Genomic DNA, 23,620 nt, shown 5'->3' on the forward strand with positions numbered 1-23,620 from the left:
AATCTCATTTTCCAAACCGAGCACAGTATCATTGAAGATTTCCAGGACATTCTGGAGGAAAAGCAGATGAACCTCAACTTTGCTAGGCCCCTCACCTTGTTCACCATTTTCCATGTCCAAGAACAGCATCCATAAAGATTTTGGGCACTTCTCACTGCCCAGAGAAACAAAGTAGCACTTAACAGCCTGCCATGTATTTACAAGCCTGTTTACAGCTTGGAAAAAACTCATTCAGCGTGTCGGAACGTGGCGCAGTAAAGTGGCATACTCCATATCACAAAGTCAAACATGTCCTTCAATGCTGCTACTCTCTTAGCAGAACTGCTGAAATGATTGAACGTCTTAATCACCAGAGTCTCAATGTCAACTTGTAGGGTATTGCTAGCATGTTTCACGGTGTTGTGCACAACATGGTCAGGGCAGTTTCCAGGCAAGATATTTTCATTTTGTTTTTTAAAATTCTGGTACACTGATTGTTGCTTTCCATAATTCACGTTTGCATTATCAGCACAGTAGGAAGACACTTTGTTTAGGTCTAGTTTGTCGCAAGTTTTTCAAGTAATGTGTTGAGACGAGACTGACGAGGCAATAAACTGTTAGACTTCTATGAGCAAAGCTTACCTTGGACCCCATGTTCGGGGGTCCAGTTGTAACGATGCTGGTCTTGGTGGGACCCAACTGAGAGTGCCAATTCAGGACAAATTGCTTAAAGCAGAACAGTTACATCCCAAGGCTGGGGTTTTTCCACCTCTAAGGCAAACCAAACCAGACAGCCAGAGAGGACTTTGGTTTTGCCCCACTGGATAACCACAAGTCACACAAGCAATTCCCTTAGATACTCCAGTTTCCCAGTATCACCACCAGTGCCATTCGTTATGGGGATGAATGGTTATGAAAACTAATACCTCAGTAAAAGAGAAAAGGTTCACTTGATCCCAAAGGACCAAGCCCCAGACCCAGGTCAATATACAAATCAGATCTTACCCACAAATCACGCTGTTGCCAATCCTTCAGAATCTAAAATCTAAAGGTTTATTCATAAAAGGAAAACATATAGATTAGAGCCAGAATTGGTTAAATGGAATCCATTACATACAGTAATGGCATAGTTCTTGGTTCAGGCTTGTTGCAGAGATAGAATAAACTGCAGGTTCAAATTAAGTCTCTGGAGTACATCCCCAGCAGGGATGGGTCATCAGTCTTTTGTGCAGAGCTTCTGTTTGTCCCTCCGGAGGTAAGAAGCAGGATTGAAGACCAGATGGAGATGAGGCATCAGCCTTTTATAGTCTTTTTCCAGGTGTAAGAACACTTCTTTGTTCTTACTGTGGAAAATTACAGCAAATTGGAGTCTGGAGTCACATGGGCAAGTCCCTGCATACTTTGCTGAGTTACAAGGCGTATTTGCCTTCTCTCAATGGGTCAGTTGTATAACCGGTGGCCCTTAATGGGCCATCAAGCAGGCTAGGCAGAGCTGACACTAACTTGTCTGGGGTGTCCCCCAGAATCACAGCATAATTTTGAAATACAGACGGTATAGTGCCAATACTTATAACTTTAAATACAAAAATGATATATGCATACAGATAGCATAATCATAACCAGCAAACCATAACCTTGTCTTAGACACCTTATTTGACCTCCTTTGTACCAGATTTGGTGCCACTACAGGACCTTGGTTGCAACAATGATCTATATGGTCCCAGATTATATCAATAACGTCACACCAGTATCTTAGCAATAAGGGGAAAGTTTTCACATTGCCCTTCTTAGATGCATCTGTGGCAACTGAGAAATAAGGACCGTCTGGCTTGCTGAGGTCTTTTAAAAAATTCTGTTGAGAGCGATGACGGCACATTTTTGATCAATGCCTCCACTTTAGTCCGGCCACAGCTGACATGCTTCGCAATCGTTGAATCTGGCTACAAGGTAGGTGCTAGTTTAAGTTCAGTCACACGAGCGATAGGAGTGTTGGACTACTGTGTGGTAAACTTGAGTTAGCTCAGCAGCGATAACCTTGTTATTGAAGAATTCATTTGGCCTTCTGAAAAAATGTGAGATCAGGGTATTCCTCTTGTGAGTCTTGGTGTTTTGTTCATGATTTTTTTGAATCAGCATGATGCTTAACATCAGACTCACCACCATGGCAAATGCTAAATTCCTTCCTGCATGCTTTACAAAAGGCTTTTTTGAATCCCACTCATAGGATTTCTGAATCCAGGTGTAAGTGGCTTCCCAGTCTGTCCTGTATCTGCACTGTCCCTTTTTTTCCTGATAGTTGGGTCCTCCCTTGTCACTGCCATTTCGGGTGGGGTTTTCAGCTGAAGACTGTTAGCTAGATAGCTAGCCACTGAAAAGAACTGCACAGTCTCTGTACTTCTTACATGTTGTTACGTGCCCACTGTAGTTTGTCCTACGATATGCACTGTGGTTCAGAACTGTAAACTACATATCCCTACTGTAAACTGTGTTACACCTGAAAACAACCTAAAAAACCAAAATTGCCAGTAGATAACCAATCACAATCGACTAATTTTCTATTTCACTACCAAATTTTAAATTTTACCTGAATATCGGGACAAATGGCGTCCCGATTGTACATCAAGCAGATGTATGCCGCCAGGTGCAATTGCTGGTTGCCAATGTGGGTAAGTGAACTGGGCAGCAGCTTAGCATTGCTCTGCCCTGGGTGGAATCAGCATGTGCAGAGGCAGGTGCCTCCTTTCCTTGGCTCTGCCATGAGCTAAGTGGACCGGTCTGCACTCAGCTGTATCCTCCCCCCAGTAGACTATTACCTCTGTGGGGCACCTGCCCCTACCTCCCCCATGCAAAAACAGGTGGTGAAAGAAAAGATTTGAAATGGCAACTCTCCGATTCTAGCAGCCTCCCCCATCGAGCACAGAGCCACATCTCATTTCAGAGCCGGCAGTTCTAGCCCTTCCACTGCATCCACGGAACTGGCTGCAGGGGACTCCCCGCCTGGCTCTGCAACCCAGGGATCCCTGCGAGCTGATCTGCCCAGCACTTCTTAGTGGCACCCCAAGTGCAGAGTGGTTCCGTTCCGGGGCTGTCACTCAGCCCTGGGTGCAGAGAGCCATTGGAACACTCCAGCCCTGGGGCTGGGCCAGATAGGAGGTCAGCAGCAACCTGGGTTCAATTGGTTGGGGTGGGTTTTCCTCTGTTGCTTGCTGCAGAGTGAGTTTCCCAGATGGCAGAGCTTTCTGGGGGTGCTGTCCCTGCCCCTTAAAATAAATGGGTGACTTCAGTTCAGTTTGGCTCGGTCAGATCGCAAAGCTCATTCGCCAAGAGTGGGTTTGGATCTGGTGCAGCGCTAAGCCTGGTCACAAAGAGCTCGCAGGTGACAGCTGGACTGAAGTGTGACTTTTGTTCCCAGCCTCAAGGAAAGGGCAGTCTTTTCAGTACCAGGTTTACAATGGTGACTCAGTGGCACCAGGCCCACACTCACAAGGGGCCCTGGCATGGCCCTCTCCATTTGTGCTGCACCCCCAGATCCCACCAAGCCCACTGGCTCCTCTCCACCCCCTGCCCTGGCCGGACCCAAGTGCAGCTCCAGTTCTGAACAGTCTCGTGCCCGCCACTTCTAGGGCCTCCCTGTCTTCTCAGAGCCGAGCTGCCTGGAACCGGTGCAGAAGTGGGGTCAGATTCAGCCAGTGCGGGGAGGCGAGTGTGTGTGTGTGTGTGTGTGTGTGTGCGTGCGGGGGCTTGGCTGGGCGCCTCCAGGCAAGTGGGTCCTCAAGAAGCCTGGAAGGGGCAGGCCCTGGCCTGGCTGATCACACTGCTCCCAAGAGTGATTCCCTGCCCTGGGACTGGCCCGGGCCACACTGCTTGCTGAGCCTAGCTGACACTCAGCTCGGGGACCTGCCGGCTGCTTCCCGGGAGCCGCTCCAGGTAAGCATTGCCAGGACCCGCCCTTGCACCCTCTACCCCCGCCTTCAGTTGAGGAGGTGAGCAGCGGGAAGGGTGGAGCCGGCCAGGGGCAATGGGGTATGCATGGCATGGCCAGAGGCACACTGGTCCGCCTGGCCCTGTGCTAACAGCATGCCCCTTCCTGTTGCGGGTGGGCCCATGCTGTGCCACACAGCTCCCCTGCCTAGCGCCCCCTGGATCCACTATGCCCTGCACCCCCTGAATTCACTATGCCTAGAGCCCCCCCCCCACAACCCTTCCACCACAAATGCACAGTGCTGTGCACACCACCATCCCTGCCCAGCGCCCCTGCCCACAACCCCAGCACCCCACACAGAACCCCCCACTCGTTAGTTTCCCAATACACACAGATTTCTCCTCCCTCCCTCCCAGTGCCCTGACACACACAGGTCTCCCCCACTGCCCAGCGCCCTCCTCACCCTCACAGCCCAGCACCCATACATCTCCCAGACACTCACTCCATCACACCCTGCCCCCTTCCCTGGCCGCAGTCACCAGCCCTGCTGGGAGGTCTCTGGCTCCTAGGGTCAGAGCGGCGAGGGGGGTCTCCAGACTCTCCATGTGCTCACCCACCACAAGCACTAGCTTCCTGGCTTCCATTGGCCAGAAAAACTCCAATGGGAGCTGCGGAGCGGGGCTTGCAGGCGGGAGCAGCCCACAGAGCCCCCTACCCTCCCTGACCCTAAGAGCCAGAGAGACCTTCCCGTGGTGGGGGCGGTCCCAGCGGTGCCTACCTGGGGCGGCTCCCAGGAAGGATCTGTCAGGTCCCTTTGGCTCCTAGGATCAGGGGCAGCCGAGGGGTCTCCACGTGCTGCACCCACTCTAAGCACAAGCTCCATGGCTCCCATTGGCCAAGAAAAGCGCCAATGGGAGCTGCCAGAGCCGCGGAGCGGGGCTTGCAGGCACCAGCAGAGTGCAGAGAGCCCCTCGGCCCCACCCTTAAGCCAGAGGGACCTGCTGGGGGGGAGAGGTGGGGAGTCCTGGCGGTGCTTACCTGGGGCGGCTCCCAGGAAGCATCCGGCAGGTCCCTCTGTCTCCTAGGGCCGGCGGGTCGGGTCGGAGAGGGGAGGGGGCGCAGAGGGCTCTCTGCCCACTGCCGGCACCTGCAAGCCCTGTCCCCGCAGCTCTGACTGGGCAGGACGGAGCCGGTGCAGCACGTGGAGACCCCCTTGCCACCTCTGTGCCTAGGAGCCGCACCAGAGGTTCCTGCTGGCGGATGGGCGCCGGGGGCTGCCCCATGAAGCGCCGCCAGCCCGGGACCTAAGGTGTGTGCAGTGAGCGGTCCCTGATATCAGGACAAAGGGTGTCCTGACCGATGTGCGGTGGGGATGCAGGACAAATCACTTAAAATCGGGACTGTCCCGATATCAGGACATCTGGTCACCCTAGGGATCGCCAATCAATCACTCAAAAATGTGTCAGCGCTGGCTTGATTTGGATATAAACTTTTCTTTTTGTTTTTATTATTATTATTATTATTTTATATTTTTACTTTAATAATAATAATTTACATAGTGCCTTCAATTTGCATAGCTCTATAGAACATCCAATAGGACAAGTTTCCTACCTCAAAGATCTTGGGGACAGATTCTGTCCCTCAACCTGTCAGCTATATGATTTTGTGATCTAATGGGGGCTGCTGTAATGTGGCCTAATGGAGGCTGAGGGAGACTTCCCTAGGTGCAGGGACTAAATTTTCCCTCCGACAAGCCCTGGCACAGAGGGCATGCACAGACGGAGAAAGGAATGGGTGAGGATGGGGCTGTCCACTGTAGCATGGAGCGCTATGGAAGATTCTGGGTGCTCCAGATTGTGGAGCAGACTATAGGCAGCGCTTGCAGGCCTCTGTCTGCTTTGATTTATTCTGAAGGGTAGAGTAGCCCAGAATCCTGAGAGCTCAAAGATGGCATTACATACAAAGCTACCTTTGCCCCTCCCTCTCCCATTGGTCTGTGTCTACTGTGCTAGCGAGAGAATTCACCTTTAGGCTTTTTCTGTTTCATTTGTGGATTTATGGTGAGCACAATAAGGTATATAGGCACTTGTGTCCATTATGCACCATTCACATCTTGACAGGACAACCAGAGGAGTTTCTTTCCACATTGTTTCCCTAGTTATCAGCACCATCTTGTTTATTCCCTGAGTTACTTAACTATTTGTATATGTAACTATTTCAGACAGTCTGAATCTTTCTCTCTCTCTCTCTCTCTCTCATATATATTACATTAAAACTTCATTTTACTTAATACCAGCTGAGAAGATTCTCCAGCACTGTAGTTGCTCTATCACTGACCATTTTAAAACCAAAATTGGATGTTTTTCTAAAAGCTGTGCTCTAGGAATTATCTTGGGGAAGTTTGATGGCCTGTGTTATACAGGAGGTCAGACTGGATGATCACAATGGTCCCTTCTGGCCTTGGAATCTGTGAATCTATAAATGTTTTCCAGTTGCCATAAACATTAAAAATCACTTGTCTTGGTTTTGTTGAGTGATGACTGGGTAGGAACATAGGAATTGCCATTCTGGTTCAGAACGGTGCTCCATCTAGTCTAGTATCCTATCTATGACAGTGTTGCATACCAGATGTTTTAGAGCAGTGGTCCCCAACCTTTTTCATCTGGCGGGCGCCAGACGACGAGCCATGGAGGACTGTGGCGGCGGATGAGCATCCACTGAAATGCTGCCGACAAGCAGCGTCATCCAGAGGCATCGCTGCCGAAATGCCACCTCTACACCTCTGGATGCTGCTGCTTGTTGGCGGCATTTTGTCGGATGCTCATCTGCCGGCAAGTACGCTGGCGCACTTAGGCGCCATGGCACCCACGGGCACCGCGTTGGGGACCCCTGCTTTAGAGAGAGGTGAAAAAACTCTGCAGTTAGGGAATAACATACCCATAGGAAAAGATTTCATATGGCCCCACTGTTTTGAGGTTGACTTATGCCTTGAAGCATGATGGTTTAGATCCTTCCAAAATGTGCGCTTGCTCTCTCACTAAATCCTTGCTATTAGTGCTCTGGATGTGACTCTTGGTTTTGTTTAGTGATGAATTATGAGCATTGGCAGGATATCCATTTACTATAGAAAGATGAAGAAAATCCCTTATCAGACTGCCCATCTCTAAAGAATGTACATTAGCGGGGGAAAGTCCTGTTCTGCATATGGGCTGAGGCTGTTATTGAACAAAGAGCGCTGGCAAAATAATTGTAGCTGTGGTATTTAAGGCTCCGATCAGCAAAGCATTTTAGCCCATGTTTTACTTTAAGCATGTGTGCCAATGGGACTGCTTATGTATTTAAAGTTAAGCCTTTGCTAGAGTGCTTTGAGTCAGGGCCTAACTTCAGACTCACATTTTAGACAGATAACAGCAAATTTTAGTTCCTTTATTTACTGAGATCCGACTTATTTAAAATGTGCCAAGATGTTGCTCTAGATCCTACTTTTACTGACACTGTTGCTGATGAACACAAACCCCTGTTCTGAAGAGCTTACAGTCTAAAGATTCCTGAAGCTAGAGTATTTTTTTTTTAATTAATGTGGTGATTTATGAGTTCCAGGATGTGAATGACTTTAATGAATGAGCAGATTTGAATTTACTGATGATTTCTCGCTTGAGAAAACCCCATGCTAATAGAAGGCCTGGAAGTTAGATTAAAGGAAAGCTTCCATGATGCTGAATACAATAGGAAATCTCAGTAATTGCACGAAAGTGGCCTTGTTTTCCAGCTCAGACACCAGTGTTGCTAAGGAGATGTAGTGACCTGTGCCTCAGGGGGGAGAATACATGTGTTCTAGGATGACAGTTTCACTTATGACTGGGCTCATGGGATATTTCCCCTGCAAAGTGTTCATAGCAGGAGAAAGTCATGAATTTGGGTGCTGGGAGGGTTATATCAGAGTTTCTTTTGGATACTGATCTAAATATTGATGGTTAATTGAGGCAAAGAAACTCAAATAAAAAGTCCACTTTAAGCAATTGGGCCAAAATTTTCAAACTTGGGAGCTGAACGTTAGGAACCTAAATCCATATTTAGGCACCTGAATAAAATTGACCTGACTTTCAGAAAGACTGAGGAACGACCGTCCCTGTAGAATGTATTTGGTAGTTGTGAGTGCTCAGGCCCCTCCTTTAAGATCTCTAAATGAAGGTGCAGGTGCCTAACTGAAGTGTGTGATTCCGGCTTCTGTCCTTGGCAACCAGGATACCGGGCTAGCTGGACCATGGGTCTGATGCAGCATGGCAATTCCTATGCTCCTACATATTCATCAGCGAACAAAACCTTGTGAGTTTTAACACTAAAGACCCTTGTAAAATGTTGGCCTTATTTCCCTACCTCCCTTTCTTTCCCTTTTCTATACTGGGATCTTTAGGGTGGCATTTTTTTGCTCCTCCTACCCTCTTGTTCCATACTAACCTTGCTATGTTTTTGCTCTGTCCTATCAAAACACACATGATATTTTCTCTCCTGTTCACATTGCAGGTACTAGAATAGCATGACTCGAATATCATGGGGGTGCAAGGCAAGGAGGTGGGCTCTCAAGATGTTCCCTGCCACTTTCTACAGAGATTTATAGGGAGGAGCTGAAGTCCATGCTTAGCAAACTGAACGTTCTGTCCCCCTTCCCTCTGCTGATTAGTTGGGGAGGTGGCTAAGTCCCCTGCCCAAACTCGTGTGGCTGAGAGGTGGAGGTAAGGCCTGTGCTCAATGTTTAAGCCCCTCTTTCGTACTCTGGATGAACATAGACACACAGCAGCAGCACAAAGGGAGCTAGGGACAGTCAACAGATGAGCACGTTGCTAGGATGCTGAGCAGGGGTGGCACTGAGATCCATGCTCTGCACTGACTCCAGTGGCCTCTGGTACATGACGGTATTCTGTCTCAGGGGATGCACAGCCATCTTAAAGTCCTGAACTATAGTCTAAGGGCCAAATGGTTAGAGGAGGAAAAAAAATCTCATTAAGTCAATAGATATTACTCAGCATCTCTGTCTGCCACCCTCACAAATGCAGCCTGAGATTTGAAAGTCATCTGGACTCCTTCCTGTTGATGGAAGGCAGCATGATCTGCAGTGCCAGGGTGGGCATCAGGTGTCTCAAATTCTATTCCTGGCTCCACCCCTGACTTCCTGTGGGGCCCTGGACAAGTAACTTCACCATGTGTCTCTACCTCAACATCTTCACATGTAAAATAGGTTAACGGTATTCTCCCCATCTTCTTCATGGGGGTGTTATGAGGATGAATTAAAGTTTGTATAGTTGTCATGTCAGTGCGAAGTATGATTATAGTATGAGGATTTGTCTACCTGGTGCATTAGTCTGCACCAGAAGGGTGTAAATTCTAGGGTGTATTAGCATGTCACACACCCTGCTGGTGTGCACTACAAATTCCCTAATGCATGTTAATGTTGTACTGTTTGAAGCAAGTACATTGTACGTTAACGCCGCTTAGGGAACATTTAGTGCATGCCAGCAGGGTCCACCTGGGCCAGTTAATGTGCAACACACTAGTGCACATTAGAATTTACATACTTCTAGTGTGGATTAATGTAACGTGTGGAGAAATCCTTAACAGAGCAGGCAGTAACTCTGTCCCAACTGAGGTGTAATTATAGGCATATTTAAGAGGCTGCTGAGGTCTACAGGAGGAATAATAGCTGGGAGAGTGGTGCATGTGTTTCCTTCATCTCCTCCTCCCTTTATTGTGTTCAGGCAACATAACTAACTGTAGCAAACACATGCTGCTGAATTTCACGTGTGTGTGTATATAATACTGACATTCCGTTCATGCAACAGTTTAATTTCATGGTGACAAGTTTACACCAGTTAACTCCCACAGAGCAAATGGAGGCACTGCAGAAATTTTAAAAGATGATGATTGTTGTCATGCTCCCTTACCCCTCCCAAGTGACTTGACTTTTAAGTGATTGTCCTTTCAGGCACAAACATCAGGAATTCCCCAGTATTTGTTTTTGTTTATGTTCAGTGAGCATATGTATTAGCAGGAAGAGATTGAAAAAGAAAGAAATGAACTGCTTTATTTAAACAAAAAAAGAGGCAAACCCAAAAAACCTGGCACTTGTGAGCTCTGATAATGCCAGCCCATGTTCACTGCTTGCATATGTGTGCACGTACAAGAGGTGGAACACAACTTTTAATATTTGTTGATTCTTTTGAGGCCTAATAATAATTAAAAAATTAAAGACTTCTGGCCTCCCCACCAGCAGAGAAAAGACACTTTAAATATTAAGTGTTTAAGGATAAATGAAGGCCATGTACAATGCACTGTTGTTATGTTTCTTATTAATTACTATAGCCAAGTATGTGCTCCACACCCATCTGGATAGTGAAGGGACATGCTGTGGAATGGAGACACTGTAGTAGTTGCCAGGCCTGGAAGGAAATGCTTGCAGCCATAGAAACAGATGAACTGGTGGTTTCTGCTCACTGCATTTCTTCCCGCAGCTGTGCTTTCTTCACACTGACCAGCAAGGACTTGAGTCTGGTTGCTCTGATGCCATCTATTTTGTACTTGTTTATGGTACTCTGTTGAAAAGGGCATTACTTTTTCTACCACCCTGTCACAAAGGTTGTTTTTTCCTTCTACCCACATGGGAACAGTCCTTTTGACCCTGTAAAATGGGATCTCTTCTGCTACTTACCCTTCCCTCTGGGAGGAATTCAAGATACTTATTGGGACCCTGTTGAGAAGGAAACTGGCCTGCCTGCTTCCTCAGCAGGAATGGGTACCAGAAAAACTGTTGCCTGCCTGAAGGAGAAAAATAATCTATTTGTTTTTAACAGACCGTTTTGGTGTGTTTGTTTTTGCCACCTTTTATTTGGTTGCTACCTCTTATTCCTGGGGTAAGGTAATGTCCCTCATCAGTGCCAGATTCAGAACATATTGAAGTCAATGAGAGTCTTTGGATCAGTTCCTCAATGCTTTGCACTAATCAGTCGTCCTAAAAATAAATCATCCTAACCAAATAGTGTAGCTGCAGAGCAGCAAGATAGGCTGCTTAGTAGCAATTAGCCATGTCAGATTGTACTAAAATTTTTCTCTTCCTGTTGTATTATAACTCCAGAACTGTGCTTCTATAGTGCATTCTTTTGTTCCTTAAATATCTGTTTAAAACTGCATTGAAATTTCATGATGTTTAGTGTACAAACTCTCCAGTTGGATGTATCATTCTTCTGCATTTCCTTACTTCAACTGCTCTGTGGTATTGTAGTGAGCTTTTAAGCAGCTGCCACATTTTGATTTAAAGATGGCTGTATGTCATTACCAGATGAGGTGAATTCCATACTGTTTACAATACGCACTGAGATTAAAGGTACTGTGTAGATCTCATTATTCATTTACCTTGTTCAGTTCCAATTGAATAATATGACATTTCTGGCAGCATCAAAAAAATATTTTATTAAACTTGCGTTGTGAAGGGCACTGAAATGAGGCAGTTTAAACTGGAGTTTTCATAATACTGGTAAGAAAAGCAATTGATATGTGTCTTGTGATTTGTTTATCAGGGTTAGGAGCTGTGAGATACGTGGGCCCATATTTCCTGTTATAACAGAATAAGTCCGCATTACCATGCTTTCTTTGGGGGTTTTAATAAGATCATTGCCTACATTAAACTGCAATTGTACAGGGAATTCGTCTTTGGCTATGCTGCATTGTTTGTAAGAGGTGCCTGTTTTCAGCAGACAGTTAGAAATGATGGTAAAAAAATTTAAGCCAAGAATGAGAACAGAATATGAATTGTAGTTATGAATAGTCCTTTGTTTCAGAAGCTGTTTGCAGCTTGTTGATGTCTGAATCCCATTTAGAATAGAAAAACGTAGAAGATCACATTAACTGATTTATTTTTCCTGTTATTTATTGAGAGTAAAGTAAGGATCCATTATTTAATTTAACAATAGATTCAGGGTCTCTAAGAGCAGTAAAAATATTTAGATGGCAGCAATACAGCTGCAAATTCACGTCACCCCAATCACGTCTGTTTCCTCTAACCAAGCGTGTTAAAGACAAAAATTTGAAGTAAAGATTTACTTCCAAATATAATATTTACAATACAATATTTACAACCCTCGCCCACTCCACTCCCTTTTGAAAGAAGCCAGCAAACCAGTCACTACTCATTTATGACTAGGAAACTTGTCAGATATGGATGATTCATTAGTGTTGCAATAAGAAAGGCTAGCTTGTCCATTTTGATGCTTCCTGATATCTCTCTTCGAAATTTCTTTAATCTGAGTAAATCTTCGTACTGCTCCTTAATGTGCTATTGTTGCCTGAGTGAACTAAATATGATTGGACAGGTCCCAAAGATCTGAATTGAAATCTGTTTGACTTTATGAGACAAAAGGATGCCTGATGGACGTTAATATTCGGGAAAAAGAAGATGAACTCATGTCTGGCCTGGGGAGAATTATAATTGTTTTTGAAATGAAAAGGGAATATATTTATAAAGGGAAATTGTATTGATTTGTGTATTCATGGGAGAATTTTAAGATATTTCTGACATTGGAACTCCAATAGCCAAACCATAGTACAGTAGAACCTTGATTTTTTTATTAACCAGACTTATAGGAACCATTTTTCCTGATTGGGAAAAAAATCGCGTAACAGATATGCTGCTGCTGAAGAACAAAGTGACATTCCTTCACATTCTGATGCCCTCAGAACATTGAGAATTGCTTTTCAATTCTTTCCAAGACCAGAAGTGATACAGGGTCCTGAGCTGAAAGGTATGCACTGTACCTATTGTAATTTTAAGGTGTTCAATTTTACGAGCTTGTCTATTCTTATGAACTCCTCAATCCACAATTAGTTGGTAAAACAGGCATCCTACTATATAAGGGGAAGCTGAGCTTACTTCTCTCCAGTACTTTGGGGTCCATGACCAGGACTCATTGGCAGGAGGCAGAGCAGATGGTTTTGCAATAGGCAAGAATTTTTTTTCTGCTATACTGTAGGTCCAGGTCAATATTTCAGTATTCCATAACTAAATCTAGGACCAATCAAGTGGTGCTTTCCTTTTTCATTGATTTTATAGTTACAATGTTAACATTATTGTAAAGGCAGAACATACCTCCTCAGCCTTGTGGGAAAGAGGAGAAGGTAACGTTTTGCAATTTACTGGACACTTAGATGGGGAAGATGAGAAACAAACAAGACTTTGAGCATGATTAAAAGCAAAAGCAGAGGTGAAAAGGCCAGTGAATGGAGTCTGAAAATATATCCCTCTTTCCTGCTCTTCCTTCCCAATTTCTGTGGCTTACCACCACAAAGCAATTTAAAAATCTCTGATAGACCCTCTTCAGAGAAAAACTGGATATACTCCAGACCACTATCACTGCTTTTGAGGTCATTTCAAGCATGGTCTACAAGATTTGATTGCCTGGATAAACCAATGGAAGAATATACAGATACTTGAGAGCAGGTTGCCGTGTTGAAGAAACCAATTGAGAGGATATTGTCTTTACCAAGTGTTTTACTGCAGTGGTTTGGCACAATGTAACTTCTTTTTTTTCCCCTTGTTTGCACTGGGATAACTTGTAGGCAGAAGCTACATTTAAAAAAAAAATTCATCCAGAGAAAGAACAGGCTTTACAGGTGATATGCTGAGATAATATCCAAAAAATGAAACCTCCTCCTCAAGAGGGGGGAGGAGGGATAGCTCAGTGGTTTGAGCATTGGCCTGCGAAACCCAGGGTTGTGAGTTCAATTCTTGAGGGGGCCATTTAGGGATCTGGGGCAAAAATCTGTCTGGGGATTGTCTCTTCTCTGAGCAGGGGGTTGGACTAGATGACGACCTGAGGTCCCTTCCAACCCTGACGTTCTATGATTGTATGACATTTCTTGAACAGCTACCTGCTTACACTTTCAGATAAATAGAACTAGCAAAGCCAACTGTATTAGTATCCTTTAGTAATTCAAAGTAATAATATTAAAGCTACTACAAAAATTACCATGTAGGCCCTGAATCAGCAAGATATTTAAGCACTACCCACTTTTAAGCTACAAATAGTCCCATTTGAACTACTTGCTTAAAGTTAAAATACATGCTTAGGTACTTGGATAAATCCGTGCCATAGGGTATGTCTGCACTGCAGTCAAGATATGGGATTGCAGCAAGTGTAGAGATGCGCCCAAGATAGTTTTGATTTGAGCTAGCTCAAAGCTAGTTCAAGTAATAATAGCGGTGAAACTGTGGTTGTACAGGTCACGGCATGGTCTAGTCCTGCACTCTTGGGACCCTGGGTACATACTTGAGGGGCCACTATGCTGCTGCAGCTTCATTGCTGTTGTCATTTGAGCTGACTTACTTGAGTTAGTAGATAATTAATCAAAACCTAGTTAAAGAAAAAAGTGTGGGTGTACTGCAATCATACCTTCCAATTGCAGTATAGAGAGGAGCTTAGTGACCTTATTCTGTGACAGGGACACCAGGGAATGCCACCGAGTTAGGCTGGAAGCAGCTCAACCACATGGACCAGAGCAGTCTATAGGGTTTAATAAGTTCTACTTGTTCAACCTAACCTGTATTCAGATACTCTTTGTGAATAAAAATGTGGGTTCTCCATTACTGTGGTCAGGAGTATAGTATAAGAACTTAGATTCCACTGGGTCAGGGCCTCTCTGCTGCTACAGAGCAGAAAGCGAGGTCAGGCCCTATGAAAAGACTGAATAATCTATTATACAGTGGTTGCCAAAAATAATGGTTAACAACATTTTGCTTAATCAAAAATAAATACTTAAAAAATTTATATCACTGTACTGTGGCATTTTGTTGTAGAGTTAGGATAGGACAAGAACACAACTACTGGGAAAAGTCGATATTGTGAAAAGGTAGGTGTTGGGAGGTGGTCAGTTAAAGTGGCCTCGAAGTTCCAGACAGCAATTCTGAGGGGTAAAAGTAAGACAGGCACAGAAACCCTGCCTCCACTAAAGAATGCTGGCATTCCTAGTACCGGTTCAGGCACCTGGCAAGCTTGTGAGATATTTTATATCTACAAATGAACTTTCCTACTATCTATCTGAATTGGAGATGCTCCAGGGAAGCCTGCAAATGCGTCTGCCTGCATTGTTTAATTCAAACTGTAGCTCGGCTGTTGCGGATGGGAGGAGGCTCAGGTTGAAGCCGCACTGGTCCAATTGCTCCTCCTAGTTTTGTCTCTCAGTGCTCCTGGCCAAACTTCAGATAAAGCTTTGTCATCTCCAAGTACTGACTCTATTACCGGCCAAATCCCTCCCTCACCAGAGGCATCTTGTGGCTGTAATCTTTCCATGCAGATGTGAGAGGTGTTGAGAAGGTGACTCCCTTCTGAAGGGGATACAACTGCAGGCCTGACCTGGCATCTTGGGAGGTGCGCTGTCTGCCAGGGGCCCGTATGCAAGACATTATGGAAGGACTGCCACGGACCATCTGGCCCTCTGATTACTACCCCATGCTGCTCATCCATGTGGGCACTAAGGATACTGCAATGTATGACCCTGAGCAGATCAGAAGTGACGAGAGGGCTCTGGGAGTGAGGGTGAAGGAGTTGGTGTTGCAGGTGGTATTCTCATGGAGACTTCTGGTCAAGGATAGGGGCCCAGGAAGATACAGAGACATCCTGGAGCTAAATACATGGCTGCATGAATGCTGTCACCAGGAGGGTTTCAGGTGCCTTGAGCATGGGTTCCTGTTCCATGAAGGACTGCTGAGCATAGATGGGGCCCACTTGTCAAGTAAGGGGAAGAGTGTCTTCTGATAGACTGTCTAACCTAGTGAGGATTTAAACTAGATTTGACAGGGGAAGGCGACAAAAGCCCACAGGTAAGTCCAAAACACATTGACCTGGGTGAAGGGCTGGAATCTGGGGGGAACATGGGCAATCATAGTATGGACAAAGGAGAGACGAGAGGGAATATAGAGGGGAAATCTAATAAACATCTTAGATGTCTGTATACTAATGTGAGAAGTGTGGGGAATTAACAGGAGGAACTAGAAATACTAGTGAGTAATCACAATTACAACATCATTAGTATCACAGAAACTTGGTGGATAATTCACATGACTGGAGCATTGGTATACGCTTGTTCAGGAAGGACATGCAGGGAAAAAAGGGAGGAGGTGTTGCCTGGTATATTGAAGAGGTATACACTTGCTTTGAGATTGAGATAAAAGTGTTGAAAATCTCTGGGTAAGGATAAAAGGGGTAAAAAACAAGGGAGATGGCATGGTAGGTGTTTATTATAGATCACCTAATCAGGAAGAAGATGTGGATGAGAAGTTATCAATTGTTCACAATCAAGCTGGAAGGGCATATCGAGTGGAGTCCTGCAGGGTCCGGTTTTATTCAGTATCTTTGCAATGATTTGGATGATGGCATGAAGAGTACACTTATAAAGTTTGTGAATGATACCAAGCTGGGAGGGTTTGCAAGTGCTCTGGATGATAGGATTGGAATTCAAAATAATCTTGACACATTGGAGTGTGATGAAGCAGAGAAACTACGCACCAGCATGGAAGGAGTTAAAGAGAGCCATTGGGCCCAGCTAGCCCCGCCCTGTTATACCTGCAGCCAATGGCTGGCCTGGAGGAGAGAGAAAAGAAGGGGGCCTGACTCAGTTGTAGCTGACTGGTGAAAAGGCAGGAGCTAGCTGTCTCTCTACATGAGGGAAAGGATCACTAGCCTGCCAGCCAAGGCAGCCACCAGGAAACAAGCACCATCTCCCTGGTCAAAGGAGACTGAGGAAGAGGCCTAAGAGCACCAAGCCTACGACAGAACGGGGTGACCGAAGCATGGAGACCTTGAGATTCTGACCCCTCCAAACTTACAGCTGCCCCATGGAGGAACCCAGGACCGCAACAGGAAGCTACCCAAGGCTCACAAGGGGGCACTAGAGACGTGCTACCACTACAACTTGGACTGTCGGGGCCAGCCCCCAAACTGAAGGGACAATAACAGGAAGTAGCCCAGAGCAGTGGACATAGCGTAGAGCTCCTCGGCTCAGGGGTTGACTTGTGCTTGGCTGGGATGTGTGGAGTGGGAGGGTCTGAGTCTAATTCCCCCCAGCCTTACAGCCTGAGGCATCTCAACCAAGTAGGGGGCCAAAAACCAAGCGCTCCAACCACCACGCCGCCTGGCCTTCCAAGGTCCCTGTTACATGGAGAAATGGTCTGAATTAAATAGGATGAAATTCAATAAGGAGAAATGCAAAGTACCACACTTATGAGGGAATAATCAGTTGCACAAATACAAAATGTGAAATGACTGAGTAGGAAGAAGTACTGAAGAAAAGCATCTAGGGGTTATAGTGGATCACAAGCTAAATATGAGTCGTCAATGTAATACAGTTGCAAAAAAAACAACAAACATCATTCTGGGATGTATTAGCAGGAGTGTTGTGTTGTAAGCAAGACACCAGAAATAATTCTTCCAGTCTGCACTGATAAGGCCTCAACTGGAGTGATGTGTCCAGTTCTGGCCACTACACTTTAGGCATGATGTGGACAAATCGGAGAAAGTCCAGCAGCGAGCAACAAAAAATGATTAAATGTTTAGAAAAAATGACATACAAGGAAAAATTGAAAAAACTGTTTAGTCTGGAGAAGAGAAGACTGAGGGAGGACATAACTGTCTTCAAGTCCATAAAAGATTGTTTTAAAGAGGAGGGTGATAAATTGTTCTCCTTAACCAGTGAGGACAGGAAGTAATGGGCTTAAATTGCAGCAAGGGAGATTTAGGCTAGACGTAAGGAAAAATTTCCTAACTGTCAGGATAGTTAATCACTGTAACAAATTACCTACGGAGGCTATGGAATCTCTGTCACTGGAGGTTTTTAAGAACCGGTTAGACAACCACCTGCCAGGGATGGTCTAGATAATAGTTTCCTGCCTCAGTGCAGGGAACTGGACTAGATGACCTATCGAGGTCCCTTCCAATCCTACTTTTCTATGATTTTGTGATTCTAAGCACTTGGTGTTACTTTGCCAAGAGCAGTGCCAGGCCTAATGCAGGGTACAAAACAGCTTCTTGAGAAAATAGAACAGGGGCTTCACACTCGGAGCACTCCATAGAGCTCAGCTCCCTATGTGTGACCTTCCCTGAACAACAGGAACCTAATTCTCATTTACACTAATGCCACTTGACAATGTAAAGGGGCTTAATTCAGTTGAAATGTAACTTGAAGGCTCTATTTCACTCCCAGAGCAAGGTACAGAGACCATAGTAAAAAATGAGAATCAGGTCTCAAAGCTTTAGGTGTGGTAGGTCATCCATTACATGGATCTACTGGCTATTCTCCATGTATTGTGATACAAAGGCCGTTACAGCAGCAGAGTGGCTAGATTCCTTCTTCCCCAGGCCCAGAGAAATTCTCTAGCACACAGCCTGGCTGTTCAGACTGTGCACTGAAGCCAGGATGTAGGTTTTTCGTGACGCACACCTCTCTTTCACGCTGTCTGTCTGAAGATTTGGGTGGTAGCACTTAATCAGTTTATCATAGTCACAAGGGGTAGAAAAACCCCTGTTAAGCGACCGATTAAATTCTGCAGAATTTGATGAATACAGCCCCCTTCACTACCCCACTGTTGAAAGTTCTCTGAGCCCCATTCATCAGTGGATGAGTGGATTTACCACAATCTGGTGCATATTAAACTTTATCTCTGGTTTATAAATCAGTCAGCTCTTTATAGTGCTTTGTAGTCTGTGGGGGAAAGATGAGAGAGCTGGCAAGAAACCAGCTGAAATCCATACTATTAACATGTGTGGCCCCAGGGTTGTGTAGAATAAATGGCTGAACCCGCTCCAGTACAAGAGGAAATTAAGCTTTGTAGATACAGACTAACACGGCTGCTACTCTGAAGCTTTGTGGATTGTTTCCTTGTACAAATTATACCAGGAGGAGTAAATACAAAGTATATGTCAACATTAAATTAAACTAGATGTTTAATTTAATATCCAACATTACATCAACTATATCATTTAGTAGCTGGGTGATAGGAGATATATAGGTATCAGTTTTGTAGGATAAAATGTCCGTGGGATTCAATTTACCTTTCTTGAGGGGGGGGGGAGGGGGGGAGGGGAATATTTTTTTGTTGCACTGAGTCCAAAAAGTAAATTCAGTCCCAAATACAGATTTTTATTCTACAAATTATGTATAATCTCCTATATCCATGCTTCTAAATTCAACATTTTAAAACATTTTACTGATATTCTTGATTCATGTCCATTGTGAGGGAGTTTAAGGCAGATTCTGCCCATTAACAGTAATTGCTTCAATGTACAGGAACAATAGTTTCTCGTTACTCGTATTTTTAACTGTCCGAAAACCTGTTTCAAAAATAACCTTTACTTAAAAACCCCAAAAAACTGGTGGCCTCAATTTCAGTTTAAAATTAAATGATTTCAGTAGGTCTTCACCTGGTTTGCTAACTTCTCATTTTCCTCCTCAATGAAATAATATCCGTTCCTTCATAATTCTCCCAAAATAGCCATTTCAGTATCAGATTTATGGGCTGCTTGGATACATGTGCTGGCAGACTTTGTTGTCAATCTAATAGTCACTAGGTTACAAGTTCAAATGTGCTGGGCTGACTAGATTTAGTACAATTCCAATAAGACACTTCTGTTTTTTTTATGTAACAAAATCTAGTGCAATTAAAAATGTGAAATCAAGCATATAATCTACTTGTGTTAGATCGCCTAATAGTTTAATGCCTTTATTATATATCAATACAAATTAGTTACGTACGATGGCAAACTCCTTTGAATTAATAGTTGTGTCCACACTGTTTGCCAGTCCGTAACTCCTCTCCCCATGTATCATGATCGCCCCTCACACCAATTCTCTATACAGCACGGTGGATTTCCATCCTCTACTTTTGACATACAGATCAATCCATTTTATCTCGATGAGAGGTATTGTATTAATTTAAATGGAATAAATGGGCTAACGGCAAAAACACAACCCAATCACTGTCTAACATTAAACAGTGTTAAACAAGGTCTGGGAGGTGAAATACAGAGACCCCAGCCTGTTTGGCACCATGGCAAATGCACCATTTAAAAATCCTTTTAACCTTTTATTAAAGATTCAGAAAAAATGAAACCCAGTTAAAGCATTTGAGAAGTAAAGTATTGAATAAGGCTTTCATTTTCACATCTCATGATCCTTTCTACTTTAGCTGTAGACAGTTTCTAGGTGGGGAAAAACCCGTGTTATTTGATAGTCTTTTAGATGGTATCAAAGATGGTAACAACTGTCCTTTTGGGGGAAAGAGAAAAAGTTAGTTTGAGATGGGCTGGAGATGCTGCTGCTGTCGTTAAAGTCCAGCCTTAGAAGGAACAGCCCCTTGTTTGACAATCGGGTGGTATCAAAGATGGTAATAACTGTCATCCCAGGTGGTGTTTGGGATTCAAACCTGGAGCAGGTACATGTGCCTGTGTCATCTGGGTCCATCTCTTTCTGGCCCATTCTGGTCAGGACACCTCTTAGGCTTAGAATGTTGATGGTCTGGGGTTTCAGGAAGTGGTGTGTGGGGGCAGGAGTGGCAGCCATGATAGTGAAACTTACTCCAATAGCTTCTGTCTGTTCTTTTTGTTGTGGTGGTGGTGTTTTTTCATTCTTTTGTTCTTCCTTTCCCCACAAAATCTTTCTTTTAAGAACCCCCAAAGGGAGTGATGGGTGTTTTGTGCACCAATTAGACCTAATATCAAACATACCAATTTGGGCTCATTAACTACTGGCTCCGTATCTTCTGTTTTTTAACAAGCATAATTTCAGCTCAGTCCTTGATTATATCACCTTCACCTTTCTATTTAGACTAGTTCAGTTATTCTGTCTCTGTTTCATAACTTTCCCCAGCAACATTTGTTATAGATTATTGTAACACCTTATTAACTTTTGCGTGCTTTTTACAGTTCAGCTCACCATTGGGGTATATTTGTAGGCCTAATTATCAAAACAGAGGCCATAAAAGAGGCTTTCAACTGCAAAGCTCTAGTCTCTATTTGCCTGTACAGCATATAGTCCTTTTCCCATATCATATAGCAGGACTGGAACAAGAGCCTGATTTATGGCATGCTTCTGTTTCCATTAGTGCTATGGTTATTCTGCCATCTATATAGAAATTCATTCTCTCTCTCTCTCTCTCTCTCTCTCACACTTGAGATGTTTGTATCTTTAGAAATATGACCGAAAACTTCCATTCTGTAGCAAGTACTCCAGAGGACAAGTTAGAGCAGGTTACAGACTCTTCTCCGGCTAACTAACCAGGTTCTCTTGAATGTTGAAATATGGGAGATGGTGCAGAAAAGATCCACAAATTATTTGAGGGATGGAGAAAATGCTTAACTGAAAGAGAAGAACAGGAGTACTTGTGGCACCTTAGAGACTAACAAATTTATTAGAGCATAGCTTTCGTGGACTACAGCCCACTTCTTCGGATGCATATAGAATGTTCCATGGAACATTCTATATGCATCCGAAGAAGTGGGCTGTAGTCCACGAAAGCTTATGCTCTAATAAATTTGTTAGTCTCTAAGGTGCCACAAGTACTCCTGTTCTTCTTTTTGCGGATACAGACTAACACGGCTGTTACTCTGAAACCTAACTGAAAGAGACTTAAGAGTGCCATCAGTTTAGTTTATTAAGAAGAAAGTTGAGAGGTGACTTGTTTGCAGTGTATAAATACCTTCATATGGAGAAAATACCAGGTAATCAAGGGTTCTTTAATCTAGCAGAGAGAGGCTGAATAAGAACCAAAGCAGGAAGCTGAAGCCAGACCAATTCAAATTAGAAATGAGGAATAATTTTATAACAACGAGGGTGATTATCCTTGGGACAAACTACCAAGGGAGATGGTGAACTCTCCATTTTTTATTTTATTTTATTTTTTTTGTCTTCACATCAAGAGTGGATGTGTTTCTGGAAGACAGTTTAGCCAAACACACATTGCTGGGCTCAATAAAAGGATAACTGGGGGAAATTTAATGACCTGTGATATACAGGCAGTCGGATTAGATGATCTAATGGTCCCTTCAAGCCTTAAACTCTATGAATCTATGAAATAAGCATTTTTATTGATTATATCATCTTTTCATTAGCTTATTAAACATCAGTATTGTTTCTTATGTAGTGAACTCAAAAGACCTTGCACATTCTCTGGCTATGAATGGTCAAATCTGGTCCTGGGTTAAATTCTGTATGCTATTACCACCAGGTTCCTTCAACTCTGTTTAGTGGGTTTAACACTTTTCCTAGGCTCTTTAAACTCTGAAAAGTTTTTATAGAAAAAGAAAATCTCACATCATTGGTGCTTTACATCTATAAATGAGCTGAGTTTGAATGGTTGTACTTTTGCTAGTCTGAGTTATATTAGTATTATCACTTATGTGACTGATTTGAATTCCAGTTTTTTTCAGATATTAACTTAAACCAGACTCAAAGTCTAAAAGAAGCAAAAATTTAAAGTCACATTACAGCACAAAGGCCATGATCCAAACCACACTGAAGTCAACTAAAAGACTCTTATTGACTTGAGTGGACTTTTGATAGGGCCAAAAAGCATTATTTAAAGTGGAATATATAACTTTGTTGCTTACCGAGAGGGTTGAAGGGTGGTTCTCTACAAGAGCAGATAAAAACATCTTTAATTATTTTAAAATCCCTTACACTCTTTCCAAAAGATGAAGAAGAATCTGATAATTACAATCAGTATTAATCTGTGCCAATTTCTTCCATTTCTAATAGCATTTTGGACATAGGTAGATAATTAACCTACCATAAACCCATATTTTAGAAGGTTTAGAAAGACAATATCACAAAAACATATTACTCTTTTCAACATCTTAGCAATCAATATCTGTTTAAAGTGCTGGCTTGGTTATTTTTAAGTTTTATAGGGGTGCAAAATTACCCTAATTCTTCAGGAAGTGCCTAAAAGGAACAGGTTTTTCTTCAATCGAGTATGCAATAATACACCTCTACCTTGATATAACGCTGTCCTCGGGAGCCCAAAAAGTCTTACCGCGTTATAGGTGAAACCGTGTTATATCGAACTTGTTTTGATCCACGGGAGTGCGCAGCCCCGCCCCCCTCCCCAGAGCACTGCTTTACCGCGTTATATACGAATTCGTGTTATATCGGGTCGCGTTATATCGGGGTAGAGATGTAGCTGAGGAAAAATAATTCAGTTTATCATATGGTAAGACTATTATTTTTTACTTAAAATGTATATTTCAATAGCATTCGAAGGTCCCACTCAGGGGTCAGCGTTTCCCAATGTATTAGGCACTGTACAAACAGAGAGCTCAGTTCTGCGCTAATGATGATAATGGGAGTGCTCCTGTCTATTGGAATGGGTGCAAAACCAGCTCACAGCAGAGTGTCTCTGCTCCAAGTAGCTTACAATAAAAGGGGCAGCTTGTGGATGCCTGTCTCATCCTGGTGAGAATTCACTCATGCAAGTAGTTTCAATGGCATTACTTGTATTTTTAAGTGCTTAACCAGGAATAAACGCTGTACAATTTGGCCCGGACTCTAAAATTATGAGGGAGATAAAATGTTCAGAACTTACTCATTCCACAGTTGGTTTCCTAAACTCAGACTTCAGTACCAATGCCAACCAAGGTATGGGTAATAGCTACAAAATCTGTCCAAGGTATCACTCACATTTATACT

At 43.8% G+C, this 23,620-nt stretch overlaps 1 protein-coding gene across 5 annotated transcripts in view; it reads left to right on the top strand.

Moving 5' to 3' along the window:
* Nucleotides 1–23,620, top strand: part of ARHGEF10 (Rho guanine nucleotide exchange factor 10) — a 170,578-nt gene that overhangs the window by 25,568 nt on the left and 121,390 nt on the right. Inside the window, exon 3 of one of the 5 annotated variants that reach the window (XM_065590165.1) lies at nucleotides 12,525–12,690. The exons of the other annotated variants lie outside the window; for them this stretch is intronic. The gene's annotated coding sequence lies outside the window, so the exon portion shown is untranslated. The remainder of the gene's footprint in view (nucleotides 1–12,524; nucleotides 12,691–23,620) is intronic. 5 annotated transcript variants of the gene reach the window in all.

This window comes from Chrysemys picta, chromosome 3 (assembly GCF_011386835.1).
Source record: "Chrysemys picta bellii isolate R12L10 chromosome 3, ASM1138683v2, whole genome shotgun sequence".
Classification (NCBI taxonomy): domain Eukaryota; kingdom Metazoa; phylum Chordata; order Testudines; family Emydidae; genus Chrysemys; species Chrysemys picta.